The 10860-nt window shown below is 39.3% G+C and overlaps 1 pseudogene; it reads right to left on the reverse strand.

The window, feature by feature from the left end:
• Positions 1-7807: 7807 nt before the first annotated feature.
• LOC114625996 lies at positions 7808-9047 on the reverse strand (annotated as a pseudogene).
• Positions 9048-10860: the final 1813 nt, after the last annotated feature.

The raw sequence follows: 10860 nt of genomic DNA on the forward strand, positions 1-10860 counted from the left end.
GGTGGGTAAGGGGGTGGGTTGTTGTGGGAGCACCATCTCAGAGGCAAGAGGAGACAGGTGAAGAACTCTCGGAGGGGAGACTGGAAGGGGCAACATTTGGAAAATAAATAAATAAAAGAGTCAGAAACATATTTACCCCATCTGTGTTGTTATATCAATTGTTATTGCTCAGGTATTTTTATGCTCCAATATTGCTGATAGTTCCTGGGTACAATTTTCCTGTCATATGCAAAAGGCACAATCGACACCTGGTATTCTAATACTCTTGCTATTGCAATATTTTTGTCCCTTTTTCTATGATATACCCTGAGCTTTAATTTTAGTAGATGTGTTGCAGATGTATCATTTAGGGCTAAGCACCCATCCTGGCAGGTTTTATGTCAACTTGAAATATTCTGAAGTCGTCTAAAGAAGAGAACATTAATTAAGGGAATAGATCCATAAGATCGGATGGAAAGCAAGCCTGTGGTACATTTTCTTGATTAATGACGGATGTGAGAGGGCTCATCCCATGGTTGATGATGCTACCGCTGGGCTAGTGGTTCTGCTGGATAGTACAAGAATATATGCTGAGCAATCTATGAGCAAGCGAGTAAGCATCCTTTTCCCATGATTTCTGCTTCAGATTCTGCCTCCAAAATCCTTCCTTGAGTTTCTGACTTTCTTTAATGATAGACTGTGACATAGAACTGTAAATTCAAGTAAATCCTTACATCTCCAATTTGCTGTTAGTCTTGGTGTTGTGTTGAAACTCACGCTACATAGCATCCAATAGTAAGTTGTTCTTTGACTTTTGACCAGTTGTAGATTTTGAAAATGGTCTACTGATATAAGAGTAAGAGCTACAATTACCCACTTGTATAAGGATAGGAATTTAGAATGCAGCTAGAAATTATACTGTTTTAGCACAAATGGAAGTGATAGGCTTTCCTTCAGGTTCCATGGCCTTTTGTTTGTTTGTTAATTAGTATTTTGTTGCTGCTTGTTTGTTCAGAGTACTAGTATTTTCTTTGTGGATACTTTTCTTTAATGGTCTTCTCTTCTGATTGGTTTTGGTTAGGTTTATATTCTCAGATAGTAGAATAGCTTCACTTTCTTGGGAATATTTGTTCATTTAATATGTACAATTTTAACTTTAGATGTCTGTTGTTAGATGGTGAGAAGTGTTTGTTAGAGGCAGCAAATAAAAGATATTCTGCTTTCTAATGCAATCTTTTTGCCTATTTTTTTACTTATGCTTTTAATATTGAGAGTTCTTACTGAATAATGTTTATACATTCCTATCATTTTAACTGCAGTGGGGTTGTTTTTTGAGACCTATTTAGGTTAACTTTTCTGAGATTATATATTACCCATACCTCTTACTATTACTGTGATGAAACACCATGACCAAAGCAACTTGGGCAAGAAAGGATTTATTTGGTTTATGCTTCCACATCATAGCTTATCATCAAAGGAAGTCAGGGCAAAAAATCATGCTGGGCAGGAGCCTGGAGGCAAGAGCTAATTCAAAAGCCATAGAAGAATGCTGCTTACTGGCTTGCTCCCCCTGGCTTGCTCAACCTGCTTTTTTATAGAACCGACAAACAGCCCAGTGGTAGCCCTACCCACAGTGAACTGGGCTATACTGCATCAATCATTAATGAAGAAAACACTTGTATGTAGCCCAATCATATAGAGACATTGTCTCAATTGATGTTGCTTTCTCTCAGATAAGACTGGCTTGTATCAAGTTGACAAAAAGCTAGCCAACATATCTCTTGTGTGTATTTATTCTTCTCATCAGAATGAAAACATTGCTTCTAATATCCTCTGTAAAGTTTTCTTTGTGAGCATAAGTCCTTACATCTATTTTTATAGTAGAAAGTTTTTCTTTCTCCTTAGATTATGACTGATAGTTTTGTTGCACATGTTAGCTTGAACTGGTATCTCTGTATGGTCTTTTAGAACTCACAGAACCACAGTTCAGGCCCTTCTGTATTACCAAGTTTCCATTGAAAAGTCAGGTGTTATTCTGTTAGACATGTCTTTATATGTAACTTGGTCTTTCTCTCTTGGCACTATCAGAGTCTTTTCTTCTTTCTGTACATGTGTGTTTGATTATTATGGGATATAGTGACTCTTTTCTAGTCCTCTCTATTTGGAATTTTATACATCTCATATGTTCACAGGTATCTCATTTCTTAGATTGGAAACTTTTCTTCTATAATTTTGTTGAAAATATTTTCTATGCTTATCACCTAGGGTTCTTCTTTTTCATATATACCTATTATTCTATCATGACATCTGAACCTGTTGGTCAGGGAACATCATATAAGAAAAGATGGAAAGATTACAAACAGAATACCAGAAAGTCTGCTATAAAACAACCTATCATAGGCTTGTTCTTTTTATATTATTCCAGATTTACTTCATGCTCCATATACATATATAACATCTGCTTTGGCTAAGTGATACATTTTCTCTACTTCCTCTTGATGATCTAATCTCTCTTCTGCCTAATCTGTTGCTGATACTTTCCTTTAACTTTCTGAGCTTCTATTTCTAGTTTTATTCCATTTTAGCTTTTCCTCAGGATTTCTATCTCTTTAATAAATTCCACTCTAATATCTTGAATTATTTTGATTATTTCACTCAACTGTTGGCTTTTTGGTTGGTTGGTTCTCATTCAAGTATTTGTTCATCGTCTCTTTGGGTTCCTTGAACATATTTATAATTGTTGTTTTGAAGTCATTGTGTTACACATTAGGTAAATTGCTTTTCTCACAAAGCATTACTGTTTGTAATATAATGCTAATTGGTAGATAAGGCGCACTTATTTGCTATTTATGTCATTTGTTTTTTCCTGAGTGGATCTAAGCATCTGGGATTAGGTAGTAATGATTTTTGTCTGGCTATCTGGTCTCACCATTGCTAAGTGATTAATTATCTTTATTTTCATGCTTAGAAAATTCTTTAGATCAATCTTCATAAATTTGTTAAGGGGTCACTGGGTTTTGCAAGTGGTTCTCAGATTCAAAGCTGCTGGTGTCAAACGGTGGTGAGTGAAATGACATCATGTAAGTTATTTTGTTTGTTGGTGTTATAAGTAATTTGCAGTCTTATAATTATGTAAAAATTTTAATACCTTTTAATAATTGGTATAATTTGTTAAGTCAAAATAAGTGAAGGTCTTAGTTTCTTAAGAAAAATCTTTTTTTTAACTTTTATTAAAATTTATATTTTATACTTATTGTAATTTGGATATTCCTTTTAAGGAAAACAGCCCAGTGGACACATTTGCAACATGGCATCTGCATCTATGGGTCATGGAACATCATGTAAAGAAAAATAGAAAGATTACAAGTAGAATACCAGAAAGTAGAAAGTCTGCTATAAAACAATCTCTGCTTAGAAATTAATGCATCAACAAGGGACAATAGCAGTATCAATGGACAAGTTAGTTTTCAAAGAGGAAATTTCTTGGGATCCTACTCTTAGACAAAGAACTACAGGGAACCAATGAAAGCTGGGAGAAGGAGAATTAGCCTTTCCAAGGATGAGCCCCCTTATTGGTTATCCAGAGCAGAGTGAGAGAGATCAGCCCTGAAACCACACACACACACACACATACACACACACACACACACACACACACACACACATGAACTAAGAAGGCTATATAAACATGTAACCTGTGTGTTTGTGTGTATGTGTGTGTGTGTGTGTGTGAAGGGGTGTTGTTGTGGTAAATTTCCAACTCAAATAAGCCCGTGAAAGGAAAATACAACTCAATTAATATGAATACAAGCTGCATGCTTAGATTGGGCAGATCTACCACTACACTACACTATCTGCCATCTATGAAATCCCTTTCAACTTGTAGTTTCTCTAGGCCATGTACTTCTGCTCCATTTCCCTTCTACATCGTCTTTTTCTGTCTTGTCTCTCTCCTTCCTCTCCTCGTGTCTCCCCTCCTCCTTTCTCTCCCTCTCTCTCTAAAACTTTCAGCTTCACTTTTCCCTTAAAATGCCCAATCACTGATTCTAGCCTTTATTTTACAAGTTAAAATGGGGAGAAGATTCATATAAAGTCACCTGAGTATTTGATTCACTCCTTCTCTGAGGCAGCCCCTCTTGGGGAAGCAGAATTAGCACAGAAGTACAAACAGCACCTGGGTAATCCACAATAGAGCATGGTGAGTATAAGTGTACATGTGTGCGCACACGCACGCGTGTGTGTGTGTGTGTGTGTGTGTGTGTGTGTGTGTCTGTCTGTCTGTCTGTGTATGTGTGTTTGTGCATGCAATGATAGTAATAAAAGGAAAAGAGACTATTGATCTGAGGGGCCATATTGAAAGGGAAAAATAGGATGTGAGGAGGATGGAGGAACAAAGGAGAAACAGAAAGCGATATAATTTTACCTCAATTAAAAATTACATTTTAAATTCAAAACAAAAGAAGCAATAAAACTATTCAGCATCCCCATGTGTTTGTTTGTTTTATCAGAAAATGTACTTGCAAGACAGCCAGCAACTTTACTGTGTTTTATTCAGAATAGTCACAGGTTTGGACTTACATGTAATCTGCTTTTCCTTGATAATATTATGCATCATGATTCAAAGTATAATGACAAGTCACATGAAATCAAAGAAAGATCAACATAAGCACAGATTGCAAACATATCTTAGACCTGGGATTGTGAGTTTACTTTAATAAATATCATTACTGGGAAGAAAGTAAATTCAGCTTCAAAGAATGAAGCCCTTTGGGGCAGCTGTATTACCTGAGTCTCTTAAGAAGTGTCACATACCACTCCATCTTCTATGCTAGTGAGAAGTGACAGCATCTTAGCATTCCCTGGGGCCTATTTCACATTCTGCTTTTGAAGATCTAACTCTACAGCCTGAACCATGGTTGATTCAGAAGTCAACTGTATGGTGACTACAATCCCTTTTGTTGCTCAATCCAGTTTCAGGTAAACAGGCAGATAATGAATTCAACAAGACTGATTCTTTGTCATATCATGATGTTTACTCTCCAGTGAACCAGAGCGGCACTTATATGAAGGAAAGATAATTGCTTTAATTATATGGATTTTACTGTCCATTATCAAGTGAGCATAATGAAAAAGATTAATTTAATTCAGTGAAACTATTTGAATGTAGTCTATAATCATCCATTGTCAATAGATTGTACTTAAAGGCACTTTCTTATAAGCAATGCAAACATTGTCTTTCTTCCTAAAATTCTTGGTTTCATGGACTTTGATCTCTGATTTTAGACTGAGGAATTATTTCTGCATATCTCGCTTGGAGCCCACTGGCCCATTTTCCTTCTAAAGATCCATAATTTTCTGGAAGATAAGCAAGTCCATCTTACAGGAATCTCATACATCTAAACTTCTACTTCAGAGTCTGGTAATTAATTCGACTTCTTGAAAAAGAAGCATGATAATGAGTTAGTCTGCAAATAGACGGATTTGTGAGTTCATGCAATTCTCACTCTCTTTTCTGTCTGTTAAATGGGTATATTTATATCTGCCACTGGAGTGAGTGAGCTAGATTAGCAACTATCAAGCTTGACAACCTCTGGAACCTATATTGTAAAAGGAAAGAACTTACCCCTGCTAGTTGTCCTTTAACCTTCAAAAATAGACCATACCACATAAATATTTGCACACAAACATACATACATACATACATACATACACAATGAATAAATGTAAAATTATTATTATATATGCCACCAATGACATCCATATCACTTTCAGTGTGATGCTGCATATAATGGTACTTAGCTCTCTTTCTAGTAATAACCAGTGGTTCAAAGCATGTTAGCTACTTTTGTACATAGTAAGAATGAGGGAAAAAATGCAAGAGAGTTTGGAATAATCAGCAGGCTTTAAATGGTCACTTCTTTAAGCTTTGCATTTGTCCTTATATTTCAGAGTAAGCATAACATTATGCAATTCTTAGATTTGAGTAACTTCCATGTCCTATAAAAAGAAAAAAACCAAAGAAGCATTTATGACTGGTAAGGTACTTCACTTGGTAAAGTGCTTGCCTGGCATGTAAAAAACAAAACGCAACAAAAAAAATGAACAAAAGCAAACACACACTAGCTTCAAACTCCAGTATCTCATAAACTGGTCATAGTGGCACATACATATAATGTCAATACTCCAAAGGTCAAGGACTGAAAGGTCAAGCCATACTCGGCAATCTGGAGTTTAAAGCCAGCCTGAGATAATGGGATGCTATCTCAAAGTGAGTTTGGGGAACCCAGCTGAAAATGAGGAGGAAAGATCATAGGAGTCAGGGGGAATGGAGAACACCAGAGGAACGTGGCCCTTTGAATCAACAAAGCAGAAATCACATGGACTCCAAAAGACTGAAGCAGTAAGCAGGAGACCTCCAGTGGGTCCTCTGTGTTTACAGTGGAATTGTTAGTTTGGTACTGTGTGGGACTCCTAACAGTGGAGCAGGTGTGTCTCTGACTCTTTTGCTTGCTCTTGGGAATCTTCCTCTGATTGGGTTGCCTTGCTCAGGCTCTATATGTGGGGTCTTGTCTTACTGTATTTCTTTTGTCTGGTTTGAGTGTTGATTTTTGGAGGCCTGCTCTTTTCTCAAGGAAAAGGACTGGGGAGTCGATCTGGGGCAGAGATGAGGGAGAGTTGAGAGGAATGAAGGAAAGGTAGACTATGGTCAGGATATGAGAGAAGAATCAATTTTTAATTTTTAAAAGAGTGAGTATAAATCTACAGATGGAGACAGAGAGAAATCAGGTTACAAGTTCAATGCCAGAGATAGAGAAAGAGTGGTAGCTCAATCCTACAAATTCAGTAATTCGGAAGTTTATGGAGGAGGACTGTCATGAGTTTGATACCAAACTGGGATACTAGGTAAAATTCTGCCCCAACAAACAAACAAACAAACAAACAAAATATTTAAATAAATTTTAAAGATGCAAAAAAAAGTGTTTTCTAAGTGCTTAAGTGACTGAATTTTACCAACATGAAGCTGAAAAACAGTGTTCGGTTCCATCTCTTTTGAGTGATTTTTGGAGTAATTTTTTACCTTAAATTTATTAATTACCCCAAATCTGCTTTGGACACAGGCAAAATGGCTTGGATATGAGAGAAGCCAGATGGCCTACTTTGGAATTCTGTCTCAATTTGGTAAATGTGTATTGTTGGACAGATAAAATAGTTTTTGATGTTTAGAAACTACTAAGTTAAAACCCAAACTTTGGGTTTTCTACATTTATTCTCAATTGGCCAAAGGAATATTTTCGTTTTTCAACAAGTCTTAACAGGCTCAAACAGTTGCAGACAACTCTTTATTTTATTTTATTTTATTTTATTTTATTTCAGAATAGAGGGCAGACATAGGAGCTTAGAAGGAAACAGAGCCAGATCAGAGGTCCCACCCAGGTAGGAGGAGGCTGCTCTGGGAGGGGCTCCAAGGGGGAGGCACTTTAGGACACTGGCTGGGCCCTGGCTTCCAAGAGGGACAGCCCTGTGTTGGGAGGACCCACGGAAGGCTTCATCTTGAGACCACAATGTGCTAGAATTGCTGTCAGGAGTCTCAGCCTCGGGGACCCTATCTGAGCTGGGGTCAGCTTAGGTCTAGCTGGGAGGATGTTGGTAACTAGCTCCTTGAGTGCTCAGATGGGCCACAGGACATGGCCACAGGCTGAAGGCTGCTGGGTAAGCCTACCATAGGTACAGGCTTTATAGGGAATGTCCTCAGTTAAGCCCTGGTCCCCAGCCTTGCCTGTCCCAACACTGCTTACTGAAGGAGATTATGAACCAGCCATCTCAAGAGTCAATTCCTGGGGTATATGTTGGTACTTTTCCTGTTTGTGTGTTCCAGGGGGTCCAACTCCCCAGGAGCCAAGCCGCAGGAAAGTGGTATGACACAATTCTTCACAATTTGGATGACATCCTCATGCTCCATAGTGTGAGTCAGGCCTACCCGCTGTGGGCTGTACTTGGTGCTGGTACCCCACACCAAGGCATACTTGAACTGGCTGGTCAGTGACCGATGGATGCGGTGGCACACGTGTTCAACAGAAGCCCCTTTCCAGAGAATGATGGCATCTGTGAAGTCCGGTCTCTGCCCTCTCTTCTTGGTGTAAATGCAGGTGAGAGCCAGGTACTCCCAAAGCGTCTCCAGCAGGTAGTCCAGGTTCAGGTTCATACCGCAGCTGATAGCAACACTGTTGGGCTTTCGAGCTAAACGGTCTACTTCTTCCATGGAGATCTGGTCGATTTTGTTATACACATAGAGGCAGGGCATATACACCCGATTGCCCACAATCACATCGATGAAGTCATCTGGAAAGCAGTCTTCTCGGAAGAGTACCTCGGCATTGAAGATCTTGTATTCCTGTAGGATGAGCTGCACCAGCTTCTCCGAGCATTGTGTCAATGTGACCGTTGAGTTAAAGGAGATGCCACCACCTTTCTTGGGCTTGAAATAGATGTTGGGCTTGTGCTTGTTCAGACGAATACCCACAGACTCCAGCTCCTTCTCTAGCAGGGACCTCTGCACATCTCCCTTGGTGGCATCCAGCATCATGACGACAACATCAGCTGTGCGTGCTACAGCAATGACCTGCCGGCCGCGGCCTCGCCCTTGCGCTGCTCCTTCAATGATTCCAGGAAGGTCCAAGAGTTGGATGTTGGCACCTTTGTATTCAATGACCCCAGGGATGCACGTCAGGGTGGTAAACTCGTAGGATGCAGCTTCACTGGCTGTAGAGGTCATCAGACTCAAGAAAGTAGACTTACCCACAGAGGGAAAGCCAATCAGTGCCACATGAGCATCACCTGACTTCATGACATCAAAGCCCTCTCCTTTAGATGAGGCTGACTTGGATGGTTCCAGGAGCTGGGCCCGATACTTGGCCAGTTTTGCTTTCAGCAGGCCCAGGTGGTACTCCGTGGCCTTGTTCTTCTGCGTCCGAGCGATCTCCTTCTCGATCTCCGAGATTTTCTCCAAGATCCTCATAGTTGCAGCTTCGGCGGAGATTCACACTGCCTATAGCTTACAACGCTGGGAACTCACGTCTGGTGCGGGAGGCAAAGCCTCAGACAACTCTTGAAGGAACATTTTAATGAGTCAAATGTAAATATATGTAAATACATTAAACCCATACAAATTAACTTTCCATAGATGCACTTGTAATTTGGGGGCGAGGGGGAGGGGTGTGAATATCTGACAGTAGAAATTTGGATTTGCTTGGCTTTAGATAGCCAAGAGAAACAAATCATGTTTAAGATTGCTTTGAGTCCATTATGTGCAAATGTTGAATATTACTGATTTTCTTTTTTCCCTAGTAGTGTAGCTTCCAGGAATGAAGAAAAATTTACCTAGCAACAATAACGTGTTAGGATCAAACTTTATGTCCTCCTAAATTAGTGCAGCCACGAATGGCAGGATAGCTTCATTCAAGGCAAGTACAGCCATGAGTCAGAGGGTTTACAGTTTATGTGGAGCAGTAGTCACCTCTCCAACAAGACCCCACTACATATTCTTAACACTTGTAGCTGTCCTAGGCCTAAGCAAATTCATCTTCGTACACAGTTCAGCTCGATCAATCTCTTTGGCTTCTATCTTAACACAAATAATGACTTGATTTCAATTGATACATCTTTACATTTATTTTTAGGGGCATAAATGTGAATGTCTGAGGGCAACCTTCAGGAGTATGTTTTCTGCTTTCACCATGTGGATCCTAGGAACTGAACTCAAGTCTGGTTGGAGGAAGCATCTTTATCTTCTGAGTCATCACATTGATCCACTGGTGTGTGTGTGTGTGTGTGTGTGTGTGTGTGTGTGTGTGTGTGTGTGTCAGAGACAGAGACAGAGAGATTATTGTTATTTAAGTGTGGTGGTTCTAGTCCTACTTATTTATCTATTTGTTTGTTTGTGTGTTGATGTCAGCCTATATAAAAAGTGCACCACATGGGTGCAGTCCCCACAGAAACCAAAAGTATTACTTTTATCCCTGGAACAGCAGTTGTAGTTGATATTAGTGGCCATGTGGGCCATGTGAGAAATGGGAATAAAACTTTGGGCCTCTGGGAGACTGAAGCTCTTCCCTACAGCAAACTCTCCACCCTACCCCATTTATTTTCTTATGAGTCTTTAACATTCTTTCTATGGACTACTCAACATTCACTTTACATTCTCCCATCTCTTTCTGGAAATCCCTAAAGCCTCCCTTTTGCTTATTTTTGACTGTGTTGATAATAATTCTTGGGTTTGGGGTGTAGTTCAGTGATATAGGACTTGTCTACCATATATAGAACTCTTAGTTTGATCACAGAAGTTCAAGAAGCAAGCACAAATGAAAATTAATAATATGCAACTATTTACATAGAATTTACATTGAGGTAAGTATCCTAGCAGAGCTGACATAAAGCACATAGCTTATGATCAAATATCACTCAGAAGGTTGAAGAAGGAAGGTTGTTTTAAGTTTAAGATTAGCAAGGACTGCACTATGAAACCCTGTCTCAAAACTCCCTCCTATCCACCTATAAATAAGTAGCAGCTCTTCATACTAGTTAATGTTTTCACATAACAAAGCAATGACTAAGAAACAGAGCCAGGGCTCTGTAATGGTTTGAATAAATGGCCCTATTCATATATAAATTGCACTATTAGGAAATAACATCTTGATGTTGTAGTTGTGGCTTTGACGGAGGAAGTGTGTCACAAGGCCAGATTTTGAGGTCTCATATGTTCAAGACTATTGTGGCAACTTCTCTTCCTGCTGTCTACCAATCCAGATATAAACTCTCAGTTCCTTCCCCAGTACCATGTCTCCTCCATGCAGCCATGCATTCAGCCATGATGGTGATGTACTA

This window comes from Grammomys surdaster, unplaced genomic scaffold (genome assembly GCF_004785775.1).
Source record: "Grammomys surdaster isolate TR1022 unplaced genomic scaffold, NIH_TR_1.0 225, whole genome shotgun sequence".
Lineage (NCBI taxonomy): Eukaryota > Metazoa > Chordata > Mammalia > Rodentia > Muridae > Grammomys > Grammomys surdaster.